The 17,151-nt window shown below is 31.4% G+C and overlaps 1 long non-coding RNA gene across 2 annotated transcripts; it reads right to left on the bottom strand.

Moving 5' to 3' along the window:
• Nucleotides 1-6,489: 6,489 nt before the first annotated feature.
• On the bottom strand, nt 6,490-8,520 carry LOC124941106. Of its 2 annotated transcripts, none has more exons than XR_007099599.1 (6): nt 8,370-8,520; nt 8,130-8,204; nt 7,817-7,990; nt 7,619-7,684; nt 7,433-7,537; nt 6,490-6,814 (listed from the first exon to the last, which is right to left on the bottom strand). It is a non-coding gene; the product is annotated as an uncharacterized LOC124941106 (long non-coding RNA). The 2 variants fall into 2 exon arrangements; XR_007099598.1 differs by lacking the exon at nt 6,490-6,814 and adding an exon at nt 6,909-6,969.
• Between the last annotated feature and the right edge of the window lie 8,631 nt (nt 8,521-17,151).

Genomic DNA, 17,151 nt, shown 5'->3' with positions numbered 1-17,151 from the left:
GTTCAAGTGCGGTTTTGGAGTAGTGGTGTATAACATTTGGCAAGAACAGAATGCAAGGGTATATGGCAGAACCCGCAAGAGCATTGAAGAGTTATGGAAAGATATATATCGGATTGTAGCGCCCTCGCGGGAACGTGGAGAAGAATTCCATGCACAAAGCAGAACTGGAATATCTGCATGAACTGGAATTTACCGTTTTTTGAACTAACTAGAATTGAAAGCATTGTAATTAGATAATTCATTTACGTTTTTAGCTTTTAATCAGAATGTTATGACTTCAAAATCATTCTAGGCCTGTCGAGAATGATCTCTTAAACTCGTGGGTTTTTTCCCGTTTTTGGAAACTTTTAATGAAGTGACGCTAAGTCATTTTTCCAAAAAAAACCCAATATTTATTCATTACGTGAATTCAAATACTACAAATTCTTTCACTAAATGGTAAGATTTTCAATTATAGTCATACACAAACTTTTTTATATAGATAATGAAGTTTTAAGATTTTATTTCGGAATACAATAGAGACAACATCGCAAAAGATGAAGCATTAAACAAATCATTTGTTGACCCCAAAATGTACCGTTTTATTACTTTTATAGTTTGGTTTCTAGATTCTAGTGTCCATTATTCATCACTTTTTTCTGTTAGTTTTTTTTAGCCTTTTTAGTGAACAATGGTATGTGTACGCCATATCATGCTATGAGCACGCAATACATTTTTTTGGTTAAAATTATATATAGCTTTTAAGTTAACAATTTCATGTGCAACATTTTATAATGCTATATGTGCATAACTTTTTCTGTTAAAAAAAATATTTAGTTTTTTAGTTAACAATGTCGCGTGCAACATTTGTTTTTTGAAAACAAACTTTCATTGAGAAGATTGTAAGTAAATCGGCCTCAAGATTTTGAAAAATGGTTTGGCGGCATTATTGAGTATCTTAATTATTTTCTATGTGATCTATGTTATGTTTAATAAAAGTGTTATAATTGTGTTTTTATTTTCGCTTACAACTTCAATGTCAACATCGGCTCCACATCCCTACAAACGTGAATGTCTACTATCTCATTCACAACACATAAGATTATGATGTGTATTTATGAAAATTTTAAGGACATTATAAAGACTTGTGGGTTTTTTTATGTAAATAATATGTTTAGTGAAAGTTAATGTCATGGGAAGTGCCTTATAAGGCCATGTGCAACGCCCTATAAGGTCATATTCTTTTAAAAAAACTAACTACAAATATGGATTATTAAACTAAAATATTTATTTATATAAATAATAACATATGGATTATTAAAACTAAAATTTCTATTTATATAAATATAAATTTTATTAATTTTAATCTTTATAAATGTCAAACTTTCATCAAGTCACTACTTTCATTTATTCGACTGCATTCTTCGTTTATTAATCTTCTTATATAAGTCACTACTTATTTTTGGCAATAATCTCCTAAAAGTGTTGAGCTCTAACTTTATAACTGCGCGGTATTTTATTCTAAGTGTCTAAATTATTCCTTTTACTTTTAAAAAAATAAGTCTTACAAATTAGTATAGAAAATTCTCAAACATTCAAACATGTTAAAACTGTATAAACTACAATGTCATGATGTCATTCTATTTTATCTCCAGTATAAGTCTCCATGTGTCTTATATAGTACATTCCACAATATGTTTTATTCTTTAGTGATTGTCATAAAAATTTTAATACTCTGAGATGAAATTGTACTATTAAAGCAGCAGACTATTCATTCCATGAAATCCACAAATTTTTGGTTCTATTTTACCAAGGTAAGAAAATTATAAACAGGGAAAGAGATTATTTGTTAATTGAACGATTAAATTTTAAATATGTTCAGCGTATTACTAGGTTTGAAACTGTTAAATATTTATCCTCCCATTTTGTCTATTTTAACAATAGAAGGTTGCCAATTATTTGGAATTTTTTGAGTGTCATGTTGATGCGGAAAAAATAAAAATATTCACTTTAAACAATAAGAATGAAGATCTGCAAAGTCCCATATTCATGTTAATATATCATATGGCTAGGTAACTAAAAAAATAAAATATTTGAGAAGTTAATTACAATATCAACAATCTTTAGTCAGATTATATTAAAGAGTTCCATTTCTCTAAATATTTTTTTAATAGAGAAAATGTGTTGCACATTGCCTTGCACATTGCATTGTTAACTGAAAAAATTAAATAATTTTTTAAAAGAAAGATGTTTTCCACATTGCCTTACAAGGCGCTACCTATTACCTTATAAGGTGATGCACATGGCCTTATAAGGCGCTGCACATTGCATTGTTAAATGAAAAGGATAAATATGTTTTTTGACAGAAAAAATGTGGTGCACATGACCTTATAAGGCGCTACACATGGCCTTATAACGTTCTGCACATGACATTTTTAAATGAAAAAACTAATTTTTTTTAACACAAAATGTGATGCACGTGGCCTTATAAGACGATGTACATGGCCTTATAGGACCTTGCACATAAAATTCTTTACTGAAAAACCTAAATACATATAACTTACAGCTACAAAACTAAAAAGGTAGAAATAACTTATATTGATAATCTTCGACATGAGATGAAGTTTTAGGGACGATATCATCTTGATGAAACGATAAATTAAAATGGTAGGTGCAACTAGAGTGAATTTAAAACTTTCGTTTTGGACTAGTTTTGACTTTTTTAGAGTCGCAACATATTTTACTCATCGATAAATTATGAAAGAAAAATAGTATGCGTGTTCAAACGCGTTTTATAGATTTTATTTTAAGTTCGGTGCTTGGTTACACAGTCTCTAATTTAAACTCTTCACCATTTAAAAGAATATTATTTTACACTTTATTGATTTATTTCATCCTATAACATGCATCTAAAGATGAATTGAAACATAAAACGCGTGTTTAGTTTTGGTATCAATTTATTCAGAGGAGCATTCGTCTACGTTGTTGTCATATATTCTAAATCTAAACTATAAAAAATGCAAATACTTGTGATCAAGAAGCGTTACTCGAAATCGGTACACATTTTTCAAAAGAGTCAAGGAACACACTCTAATTGACTAGAACACGAACATAGAATTCTAACTACAAAAGTAAAAAATCTCGAGAGCTCTAAGAACAAAAATAGCTTTTTTTATCTTCTCTAAACTCTCTCTAGCCTCGACCGTCTACCACAAATGATGTAATGGACGTGTGAAGGACAACCTTGCATCAAGTGAACACCAAACAACTTTAGATCCCCGATTTCTCAAAAATATTTCAAACATTCATCGGACAAATCGGACATGTTCAGTCGCTAGTTTCATGCAAGGAATTATGAGAAATGATCATGGTCCTTTCGCGATCATTTCTCTTTTTAAATGAAAACAAATGGTTGAGAAACAGAAAAGTTGTCTTTTTCAAAAGATGGAAAATTTTCATGTTGTCGTCGTTGTCGTCTTAGGGAAGAAGGCCAAAACCTCAAGTCGTGCTACACGTTCTTTTTTCACCCGTGAGTGTCTTGCGATTGTTTCTTGTGTTGGAAGCACGGTTGACCATTTTATGACTTGACTAGGACCTTCGTCATGGAATCGTCGGGCATGGGTGTTAGTTTGTCACGCCTGGATCAAATAAAGACTAAAATTTTAATGTAAAATATTCAACAATCACACAAATAATAATAAGTGAAGAAATAGATAAACCGAGCAAACCAATGAAATAGTGTTGACAATAAAAATTATTTTTGTTAAATATAAGTGATGAATGACCACCACTTTGACACTTAATTATGATAATTAAATATTATTATTTTGAATTCAATACAATAAATATTATTTTTATAACTGAAAATTAAATACTAACATCTTTAGTCTCTTAGACCATACTTCTTGAAATATCATAATTTATTTAATATTAAAGTTAATCATCAAATTACCTAAATAATATGGTATATATCAGTTAATCACATTTCGAGAGAAATTATACCAATTACAATTACATTTACATCCCACAATACATATTTAGTTTATTTTATTTACAGTGAATTTTATATATTTTTAAACTAAAAATTTTATGTTATGAATTTGATGAGTTTTATAAATATTTTTCTAAGTATTTTAAAGCTTATGATTATAAATGATTAAGTGTAATAATTATTTTTTCAATAAGTATTAAATATGTTCATGCATTGTATTTCACCAAGTTTGGTACCTACAAATTATACAAGTATAAGTTGTATAAAGGTATAAATTGTAACCAAATAGGATAGTATAAATTGTATATGTTATTGATATTTGGTATGAATTATAAAATGGTGTATGGTTTATAATTTAGGGTCGGATATATATATATATATATATATAATGTAGTATAAGTTTTATAAATATTAATTTAAAATTATTATTATTATTTATATATTTCCTTATATTATAAATAATATTATTTATTATTTTATCTTATGTATAAAAAATATTGTACTAAGAAAAAATTAAAAAATGATTATATTTAATAATAATATTAAAACTAAATAAAATATAATTAATATGTTATTTAATAATAAGTTATATATAATATTAATAAAGTATAATAAGAAATTAAAATTAAGTAATATAAGAATAATGTTGTGTTTATGGGACTAGTTATCATTTTATACCAAATATGATGTATAAATTATATAGGGATATAAATTATATTAATAAAAAACAATAAAATAAAACACCCTATTATAATAATATTGGTATAATTTATACATTGTACCACCAACCAAACATTACAACTTGTTTATAGATAAATTTAAAATCTATTATAAGTGAAGTTATATTTTAGACTTTGCCATACAAAATATTCGTCCAATTGGATTTTTAAATGAATATTAGGTTAACTTGATATATTTTTTTAAATATTCTACATAATTTAAAGTAGTAAAGATTTAATTAAACAAAATTAAGTATAAAAATATAAACCCAAGTGACTATTTTATTAAATAAAGATATAAATTTCAAGTTTAAAAATATTAATAATAAATAATTTTTAAACTAAATAAATTTGGCATTAAATAGACCATACTTAAAAATTAATTAATTAATAAATATAATTAACAATAAAGAACAACTCAAAAATAGTAAAAAGTTTATTTTTTATTCATATACATATTTCTTTCTCATATATCAAATATATATTATAATAATAATTATACTCAATATTTAAAAAATTAAATATATAGCTTAAAAGTAAAACTCATAAACATTATAATTTCAAAATTGTTTAAATCTGCATATATTTAGCTGAGTTATTTGACTCAATCATATATATTCGACTATAAGATATCAGTTTTTAATATATTACAACTCTATTTTGACTATATATTAAAAAGTTTATATATTTTTCAGTTTAAAATGAGTAAATATAGAAAATGAGAAAAAACTGTTTCCAAGATGTTAAGGTATCACTAAAATCTATTTTCTAAGATTGAAAAAACATAATTATGTAAAACCTAATGAAGAAGGGTTAAAGTTAAATTACTTAGATTAACAAAATAATTTATTTTTGACGTTTTATTATAAAAATATGTTTTCTAAGATTGTAAAGGCATCATTAAAATCTGTTTTAAAATATTGAAAAGAGATTAATAAAATAATTTAATAATTTAACATGCATGTTAACTTCATATATTAAAAAAAATATATCTATTCAATATTTTAACATCTTAAATTCCAAAAAAAAAATATCGATTGAAAATTTTTAAGGTATTTTAAATTATAAAATAATAAGTTATTTTTTGTTAGAAAAACATTAAAAAAATATTTTAAAAAATAATTACAATTCAAACCTAAAAATTACAGTAGATTTAATTCTATTGAAATTCTAATTTTTAATAATAAAAGGTATACAAACATAAAATTTGAAATTGAACCTTCCAATTTCAATGTCAATTCCAATACCAAAGATTACCAAACTTAAAAGAAAAGATAAGATATTTAATTAATATTTCATATCAAAAAATTATTATTTGATACTAGAGGAGTAATAAGGGAGAAAAAATTAGGAAAGAATTTGAGAGAGAATGACTTCACATTCTTAATGATTGAAAAAAAAAAGTTTAAAGAAAGAGAATAAAGAAAAATTATTTTAATTTTTCAACCAATTAGATTGCGCCACATTATTTTCTCTCCTTCGTTTTTCCAATTTTTCTCCATTGTTTGTTTTGATACTATTCGAAAGCTTTAAGTAAGATTAAAACATATTTTGATCTAAATATTATAGTGGACTTAAAAGCGTCGCTAAAAATATTACCGACACTTATTCTTGCGTCGCCAGAAGCAAGGTAGGCGCAAGTTATAACGACGCTGAACTAAGCGTCGGTAACATTAATTTAGGCGTTGCTAAAAGTCTATTTCATTTTTAACCATTCTTTATATTATAATATTAATTTTTTTTTTGACAATTTATCTGAATATTTTTTTAAATTAAATTAATAATCAAGAAAATTTAATATATACTAATTATTGACATTTTTAATTATAACAAAATTAATATAAATTTTTACAATAAAACTATCTCATAAAATACAAATTATTTGAATTCTTTTAACAACTTCTCTACATGCATCTGTCTACAACTTTCTAACTGATTTTTAGCTAAATCAAATTGCTTGGAGCTGCAGTTAAGTTCGGAAAGCTGGAAATACAAACAAAACATAATCAATAATAAAAAAATAAAAGGCCTCCACAGTTGGTACCAAACTTGGAAAGAGAGACAGGTCTTCCCACCTTCATAGCAACAACCTCTGAAATAATTTTCTTTTGACCTGCAACCACATCTGTGAAACACAAATTTCATTAAACTTTTATACAAATAACAGCAAAATAGTCATTAAGTCATTTAAGATTCGTAAAAGCATTAAACTTTTTTAAGCCATTCCATTCTGTACTTTTGCAATCACATTCTCAACTTCATCATCTGACTTAAGCATAACTGTAAAAAAAACATATTTGGCTTGACAAATATGAAAACTTATTGTTTGACGACAAAGAAATCATAACAGTTATGTATCAATTAATGTATCATCCTCCTTAGTTGAGGAGTCAATCAAAGAGGCAGTCAATGAGTTAATCAATTCATTCTGAAAAGGAGGAATCTGCTTTGGCTCAGCAACCACCTCTAAACACATAAAGAGAAAACTATTGACCACTTTTAAATAGAAAGTAGCATTACTCAAGTATTGAGAATCCAGTGACATACAAAGAAATAAGTTTTTGAAGTTTTACATGATGAGGGAGTTCAAGTGGGAATCAACCTGAGACCATTGGTCTCCAAGATAACACCCATTGCCACTTGAGCTTCCCTAGAGGGTTCATAAGTATTTTAAATTTGGGGAACGAATTTTTAGTATTTGAATAGCCAATTCAACAAAATAGTGAAAAGAATTAAAAATAACCTGATTTTTATTACTCATAGCTCCAAAAGATGAGTTAGTGAGACTCCTCAAGACAATTATGAAAGGCAGCAAAACAGCTGGATCTTTAGAGGCTGGCTCACCCTGCTGCTAATGCAAAACAATTGTCAAGAGAAAAATATATAATGGACTTTGTAGCTACAAGAATTGAGGTATTAAATCTTTTACCTACAGCACCTCCAATAGTAGGTCTTCACATTCACCAGGTGAAGAAGATACAAATTCAGCACAGGTCTACCAATCAGAGAATATTAATTTAGATATTTTTCCTACTTTGAAATACCATATAATAATAACCTACATAAATGCAAACAATAAATTCTATGCAACTTCACATACCTCTAAATTCTATGCAACTTCACATACCTCTAGTAGAAGCCAGAGGATATAAACCCCTGTCTTTGATAACTTTTGACAAGACTCTGCATGTTGAATATGATATTCATGGCGCCTTTTCAAAAGAATGCTAGCCAATATTTTAACATCTTTTACAGGTAAGAGTTGACCATCCACTCCTTTGACCAAAGAAAGGATGTTTAGCTGTAAAGTGAAGGGAGAGGGCGGGGGAACACAAGTTTGTTAACAAAGATCTCAATTATATAAAAAAACATATGCTCAAGCACAGCAGTAATACAAGTGTACAACAAGGAAAAGAAATTAAGAACCTTTGACAACTTACCAGTGCAAAAGAAGGAAGGTTAGAGCAAAGCCAACAATGAAATGCATGATCTGATTCTTTTTAGATTTTTCAAACCTGAAAAGAATGGGATGTGGTTACTAAATATTGTAGTAACGTTATGCAACTCTCTATGGTATAGGCATAAAGTACCAAAAACTATTACGGAGAGGAAAAGATCATACAATGGCCTGGAATATGTATAAGATGAACAAAAAAAGTACTATAAAATCAGTTAAAGACCTTTCTCCAATTGTTTCTGGCAGTAGAAGATTATTGCGTGAGCAGCCCAGAACAGATGTAAAAACGAGAAAATCACATTTTTATCAGATAGTAACAATGTTTTAAATTCAACCATTAAGCTTAGCAGTTCCCCGAGAAAGTGACTCCATTTTCCACTTTCACCTGTCATAGTTTTAACAAAGAAGGTTAAATTATATAAGATACCGCAGTTCGCACATCCTGAAAGAAGATAATAACATGCATAAATTTGGATAAAAAGGAAAAGATTATATTCTTGTCATTAATACAAAATCATTTAATGTACACTTGGAATGAAAATCTTCAACCAAAAAGATGTATAACTTGAATATCACTAGACAGAGGAACAAGCAGCGAAGGAAATTCAGCCAGAAGTTAGACAAGTAAACTTTCATCTGATTGAGAATAAAGAAATAGGAAAGAGCGAAGGCTTTCCAGTTGGACAGCTAATGGAATACCTGTCCCAAGAAAGATGAACCATAGATAAGAAAGCAAAGTTAGTGAATACACAAAACAGAATACATAATAAGTAGCAACAACCCTGATACTATGTATATAAGGAATTGGACAACTGTACGCTATGTTCTGCATATACTTCTCATACAAAACACAAGGAATGTAACTTAAACTTTAGCAAATGAAGCTTTTCTAAATATTGTGTCCCAAAATTATTTTTGCTGATAAATGAAAGCACACAAAAGTATTTAGTAAAGGGTAATGATAAACAAGATAGATAAGACAATAAATACTCAAAAGCATGAAAAAAATAAACAATATCAGAAATGTCAAATTAGATGGCAGTAAAAAGGGATGACATTAAAACAAACCTTCTTTAGTGAAAAATCAAGATAAAAATCTGCCTTGAGAATTCTTGAATTTTGTGACTAGAATGTTGAGATGCTCATGGAAAACATGTTTTGACTTAGATGAAGAGAAAAAGACATAAATCCTCTGAACACAGCCAACCCTGCTCATCATCCTGAAATTCCATGTTTTGCAGTGATTATTAATTGTAAATAGATGTGGGTTGTTCCAAAGATGATGAGAACAGCAAATAAATAAACAAAAAACTACAAACCTTGTAGAAACCTGATGAAACCGTAGTAAAAAATTTCTCCAGCAACCTCCAGAACAAGGCAAGCAATATCTCAGCATTGAGTTGTCTCAAATTGGCACCAATATTGACTTGAAAAAGTTGCTCCAAAAATATATTACAGTCTCCATCCATAATTATTATGCGTGTCTATTAATAGACATGTCATAAGTTAAAAGAATAAAAAAATGTAATAAGAGAAATAAAAAAGTATCAAGGGCTTCCAGTATCATAATTCTATCTAAAAACATATCTAAGCTTATAACTTCTTATAGGCCCAGAAGCATTCTAAAATCCAAATAATGGAGAAACTACATTGATTGGAAGAGAAAAAATGATGAACTTTATCTCCTTCAAATGAAGGAACTTCATAATATAACAAAATTAAGCCAGAACTTAACACCAAAAATCAGGATGACAGAAAGGGAAAAAACTAATTTGTAATTGAAAGGAAACAAAATAAAAATATACCAATCTTCTGCTCCATGGATGAATCCAATAAGACCAAGAAAAATAATGTTTTCAACAAGCCACGACATATGTTTTGCTGGATCCAATGAGACTGTTTCTGCAAACCTTCTTAGAGTATTCTTGTTGAAAGAAGTTATGGAACTCTGTTTCAGCCTCTGAATTGATTTGAGAAAAAAAAATCTAAGAATGATAATTTCATTCCAAGCATATTGACAAAATGATAATCATATTCAATAAGCCTATAAGATATCAATAAATACACTAGTACCAAGCTCTCTACAGGATATGATGGCTCACTAGGAACTGCAAACATTTGAACAAAAAAAAGTAAAAAACATTAAAATATGTTTCAATCAAGCAATAATAGATTAAGAAATCAAAAAGAATGATGATATTGATACGCACCTGAATTTAAAGGAATATAGTAAAGAGATCCAACAATAACATTATCAGAATTAACTGGCTAGAGGAAAAAATGGTTATGAAATCATAAACTCTCGAGTTTCAAATAAAAGAATAGTATGCTTCAATTCAATTGTAGAGATCATAAAGCTTGTGCTTAATATATACAACTTCAATAGTGGATTAGCATTTCTAATGATATTAAGCTACCAACAAGCAGAGTAAACCATGAATATGTCAATGGAAGGATGAAATTATTCATAAATAGCAATTGAGTTCAATTTCTGTAACAAACCGAAGAGGAATTCGTTATGAACTCATAATAAACTCTCCAGAGATTCAGATCAAATAATATTATACTTCAATTCAACTATAGATATCATAAAGCTTGTGCCTAATATATACAACTTCAATGGTGGATTATCAATTCTAATGCTATTAAGCTACTAACCAGCAGAGTAAGCCATAAATGTGTCAATGGAATGATGATACAACAAAGAGAATATTTAGGATTTTTCAAAGAAGATCAGGGAATGAGATGAGATAAGAGATGATACCAAGAAGAAGATGAGGAGAAAGCTGCTGAGCTAGTGCTCTTCAATTCCAAAATACGTAACTAAACAATTTAGAATATCAGATCCTTTTATCTGGAAGGACTGAATATTCTAACAGAATTTGTTAAGGAAATAATAGTGATGACAAGGCCTAACAGAATGGCTGAAAAACATAAGAAACATAAAGGACTTAATTCATATTTTGGACTAATAGATGTCCTAATCTTAGCAACTTTTAATTTCCAGGTGGCTTCTTCTCCTCCACAGGATCAGCCTTCAGATTTTTGTCTGTATCAAGAGTCACTCCTCCAGCATTTCGACGACCTCGGCGAAATCGAACTGAACGTCTTCTCTTTTGGCCCCAGTCGATCAACAAGTTGGGATATCGTAAGCCCAGAGCATCTTCATCTACCCAGGTATTCTCATCGCAACTTTGATTCGCCCATTTAACTAACATCTGTTTAGTTAGCTTTTTACCTGATCGGATATTTCGTTCTTCCAGAATCGATTCAGGAGTCAGGTCACAAGATTTCAGCTTTGGAATTTCCTCAATTGAAGTAGGCGTACCCATATACTACTTGAGCTGCGAAATATGGAAGACATTGTAAATTCGAGCATCAGATGGTAACTCCAGACGATAAGCGACTTCCCCTATTTTCGCCAGTACTCGGTATGGCCCAAAGAACTTAGGTTACAACTTGTGGTGATTTCCCCGAATTGATAACTGACGGTAAGGTTGCAATTTTACTAAGATCCAATCCTCGATTTGAAATGATGCTTCAGTTCGATGTTTATCATGTTGTTGTTTCATTCGATTTTGGGCTCTAAGTAAGTGAAATTTCAGCAATTTCAAGGCTGTCTCTCGATCTAAGAAGGTTTTATTAACTTCTTCAACTCTTGAATCCCCTGCTAAGTAAGGAGTGTGCACCGGAGGAGCATAACCGTAAATCGCTTCAAATGGAGAGACCTATGTAGAAGAGTGATGGTTCGTATTGTACCACCATTCTACCAAAGACAACCAACGATGCTACTGATGAGGTTGTTGGCCAGCCATACATCTCAGGTATGTACCAATGCACCGATTTACTACTTCAGTTTGACCGTCGGTTTGAGGGTGATAAGCTGTGGAGAGAGCTTGATGTACCCATTGTAGTTTAAGAAACTCACGCCAAAAGGAACTTAAAAATACTTTATCCCTTTCACTAATTATAGATAGTGGCATACCATGAAGTTTAAAAATATTGTCGATGAAGACTTCAGCTACTTTGCGTGCTTTGAATGGTAAATAAGGGCAATAAAATGCCCCATCTTGGATATTCTATCCACCACGACCAATATCACCGTTTTTCCACCCGAGACTGGTAGATGTTCAATAAAATCCATAGAGATTGATTGCCAGAAATTATTCGGTATGGGCAGAGGTTGGAGAAGGCCTTTTGGCGCGAAGGTCTCACCTTTGTTCTTTTGACATATATCGCAGATTCTGATAAATTCCCGTACATCACGACTTAGCCCAGGCCAGAAATATGTTAAATGTATTTTCTTTGTTGTAGCTAGGGATCCCGAGTGACCACCAGTAGGAGCAGAGTGCATTGATGCAATGATGATCGATCGGAGTTCTGGATGAAACCCTACAACCAGCTTCCCTTCTTTCCTTAGACTGTCATTGATGAAGGTATACCCTGGATGTACATCCTCATCTTCTTTTAATTCATTTATAAGGTTCACCATATTAGGGTCAGTAGCCCAAACATCATTAAGACGTTTCAGTATTGGTGAGTGATAGACCGAGAGCCCGGCACACTGCACTATCGGTTCTCTCCGTGACAGGGCGTCAGCAACGACATTCTCTTTACCTTTTTGTACTGAACTGTGAAGTTGTATCCAACTAGTTTATAGAGCCATTTTTCCTGGGCTGGTGTCTAAACTCTCTACTCCAGAAGGTGTTTCAAATATTCATGATCTGTTTTAACTATAAATGGTGAATATCGCAGGTAAGGGCGCCACTTTTCCACAGCAAATGTCAATGCCAAAAGTTCTCGTTCGTATGTGGATGAAGGGTTGTTAGCAGCTTGAAGTGCCCGACCTATATATGCAATTGGTCGATTGTTTTGGACTAGAACTGTGCCAATTCCCACATTGCTTGCATCTGTTTCCACCACAAATGGATGACTAAAGTTTGGTAAGGCTAAAACGGGGGGTGTTGATAAAGCTAGTTTCAACTGATTGAAAGCCGAATTGGCACTTTCAGACCAATGAAACTTACCCTTTTTTAATAATTCTATCATTGGTTTAGCAATCATACCATAACCCTTAATAAATCTCCGGTAGTAGCCCGTCAACCCCAAAAACCCTCAGAGCTGTTTGATCGAATTGGGGATAGGCCAAGAACTCATGGCCTCCAATTTGTGGGGATCTGCTGCTACACCCTCGCTGTTTTATGATAATCAGTCGGTTTCATTCTTATTTGATGATGTCCAGCTCGGAGATCCAATTTGGAGAAGATCTTTGACCCATGGAGCTCTTCAAGAAGTTCTTCAATCACCGGTATTGGAAATTTATCTTTGTCGGTTGCTGCATTCAACTTCCGGTAATCAATACATAGTCTCCAAGTTAAATCTTTCTTTCTCACTAAAACCACTGGAGCTGCGAATGCGTTGTGGCTTGGTTGAATAACGCCCTTTTCTAACATTTACTCTACCGTCTTTTCAATTTCTGTTTTTTGTAGGGCAGGATACCTATAAGGTCTTAAACAAATAGGCATTGTTCCTTCTTTCAAAGGAATCTGGTGATCATGCCCTCTTGGTTGTGGCAATTCCTTCGGCTCTTGGAACAGATCTCCAAACTGTTTTAGAATCTGCTCAAGCTCTTCATCAGTGTTATGTGGCTCTTGGGCTGTAAGAGCAAAGAAATGGCCTTGATGTTCCTCACAGTTTCGCAATTGAACCAAGGCTGCTTGCCCTCCTTTCATCAAGAGCTTGGAAAGTTGATCACCCTCCATGATATTAATCTACATCTGGTCCATTCCCTGAAGAAGGTAATTCTTTCCCTATTTACAAAAAGAAATAGTGAGTTTATCAAAATCCCACTCCGATGGCCCCAGAGTAATTAGCCAATCAATACCCAAGACCATGTCATATGTAGACATCGTAAGCACTCGCATATCAGCTTTGAATTCCAACCCCCCATTGTCCACAACAAATCTTTACAATAAGCATGGCTGAAAATATTGGAACCATCTGCCACCTTAACAGGTAAAACTGATGTTTGTTGGGCTGTATGATTAATATTATTCATAATCTGGCTGTTAATGAAGTTATGGGTGCTTCCAGTATCAATTAAAATCGTAATGGACAGCTGCCCAACCTTGCCCGATATACGAAGGGTTTGATAATTCTTTGAATCGTCAAGAGCATGGATCGAGATGGAAGGTTCATCATTAGAAGGTGGCTGGGAAAGAGGAAGTGAAGAGTCAACAGGTTCAGGTAAGAAATATTCTAAGACATCTCCTTATTCAGCTAAGTTGATCATGAATAGTTTAGCTTTACATTTATGATTTGAATCAAACTTCTCATCACAAGTGTAGCATAAACCTTTTCTACGTCTTTCGTCAAGAATTTTTGGATCCATTTGTTGTAAATGTTTCTGTCGAGGATTTTGAGGAAAGGGAGATGAATATGAATAGTTGGAATATGGAGATTTAGCAGAAACTGACCAGGTAGGTTTAAATTGATTTGGTTTAGGTAGTATAGGTGGGCTGGAGTTATATAGGTGACCTCTTTTAAGTAGAGATTTAAAAGTAGCTTCCTGAACTTTAGCTATAGCCATTGCTAAGTTCAGGGAATCAGGTTTGAGTAGTCTAACAGTGTTAGAAATCTCTTCATTTATACCACTGAGATAACACTCAATTATATATTCATCTGGCATGTTAATGAGTTTCTGGCATGTTAATGAGTTTCTATGATATAGCCATGTATTTCAGATTATAATCATGAATAGAGCCTGTTTGTTTCAGATTCATCAACTGATTAATGGGACTTTCACAGATCGAGGGTCCAAACTGTTGGAGAAGATCAGAACGAAGAACGTCCCAAGTAAGAGCTATCGTTTGACTTCGAGATTGGATGTAAGAACCATACCAGAGCCTTGCGTCGCCTTGGAAATGAATCGGTGCGATTTCGACTTTGGTTATATCAGCAGTGTGATCCACTCTAAAGAATTATTCGGCAGAAATCATCCATCCTTCTACATCAGCTCCATCGAATTTCGGGAAGTCAACCTTCGTTAATCGTGTGGGAGGTATGTAAGCTCTCTCCCTAGGGTTATTCGTACGAGAGGATTCAGCCGTATCTCCATTTCTCACGAACATTGCTTCGATCCTCTGCTCCAGGGAATCCAGCCTCAACGGACTGCGATTTTCATTCGATTCCATCCATTTGCGTTGCTCCTCCAAGGTTTTGGTTATAGCTTCCACTGATGAACGTAAAATGTCGTTATCCGCCTGTTGTCGTGTTTCCACCATGGTCGAACAGGAAGGTGAGCTCTGATACCACTTGATACAACAAAGAGAATATTTAGGGTTTTTGAAAGAAGATCAGGGAAGGAGATGAGATAAGAGATGATACCAAGAAGAAGATGAGGAGAAAGCTGCTGAGCTAGTGCTCTTCAATTCCAAAATACGTAACTAAACAATTTAGAATATGAGATCCTTTTATCTGGAAGGACTGAATATTCTAACAGAATTTGTTAAGGAAATAACAGTGATGACAAGGCCTAACAGAATGGCTGAAAAACATAAGAAACATAAAAGACTTAATTAATATTTTGGACTAACAGATGTCCTAATCTTAGCAACTTTTAATTTCCAGGTGGCTTCCTTTCCTCCACAGGATCAGCCTTCAGATTTTTGTCTGTATCAAATGATTAAATAATTCACAAATAATAATCGAGTTTAATTTCTGTAATAAACAGAAGAAGAAATCGTTATGAAATCATAATAAACTATCTAGAGATTCAGATCAAACATTATCATGCTTCAATTGAACTGTAGAGATAGAGAAACCAGGAATGAACTGACCTTCCAAAGTAGTAACGTGATAAAGTGGACCGTGAAGACCGCCGATGGCAGAGCGGCCGAAACCTTCAGCTTGACCGGCGAGAGCTCAGAGAGAAGAATCGACGTTCACATAAGGCAGAGATGGAGAATCCATTTTAGATTTAGCTTCTTCCATTCTTTGATCTTGGCCTTTATGCTTATCGGTTAGGGTTTTAGCATCATTAAGGATAGCTCCGTTATCGACTCTGTAACCGCCTTTGCGTGACTGTAGACAACCATTATAGTTTCCCATTGATGAGAGAATTTATAGAAACGTCTTTTTTGTTATCATTGACGTTTACGTTTGGCTTGAAGGCGAGGAAGGATGAGCATAATCAAGATGAATCGGAATACAGATCTAGATCTAGCTAGTGTGAAGAATGTCGAAGAATCAAGAATGAAAGAATTTGATGAGATGAATATTTAACCTACAAAGAAAAGAGATGAATGGAGAGACTAACTTGCTGATGCTGCGGAAAAAGAACTATTATGATAGAAAATGACAAAAAGGCTTGGAATTGGGCTTTTTTATATACCTACAAAAGAATAATTCTTAATTTTGAAAAATAAATAAGTTAATTTTTATTCTTAAATATATATATAATGTTTAATTAAATTATTTTTAGTTTATATTATTTTTTATTTTACATTAATTAAATTTAAATAATAAAATTAATAAAAACAATTTAATAATATTATAAAAAATTAAAAAATATGTCATATAAAAAATAATAATAAAATTTTATGATTAATAAATTTTAAGTCAAATTTAATTTTAAAAATATTAAAATAGTGAAATAAAATATTTTTAAAGTTTAAAAATAAAACATAACAAATATTAAAATTTAGAATAGTTAAATTGTAAGGTTATTAAAAAACTTTGTATATAAAGAAAAATAAAGGTGGTTGTAGAGGTATAAAGGTTGGCAAAAGTTTATTTTCTTTTAACTTTTACCCACGTTTAATATGCGTTGGCATATAAGCGTCGTCGAAAGTCCTTTTTGTTGTAATGCCTATTCATCCTCTAGTTATAAATTAATAAATCATATGAAATTATAAAAATATAAATTAACTATTTTTTATAAGAGAAAGAATTGAGAGAAAGAATTTGGGAGTGAGAATTGAATGGCACAATTTGATTCACTTAAA

This window comes from Impatiens glandulifera, chromosome 6 (genome assembly GCF_907164915.1).
Source record: "Impatiens glandulifera chromosome 6, dImpGla2.1, whole genome shotgun sequence".
In the NCBI taxonomy this organism is placed as follows: domain Eukaryota; kingdom Viridiplantae; phylum Streptophyta; class Magnoliopsida; order Ericales; family Balsaminaceae; genus Impatiens; species Impatiens glandulifera.
The sequence above is the reverse complement of the archived record's forward strand: the minus strand, read 5'-3'. Positions and strand labels throughout refer to the sequence as shown.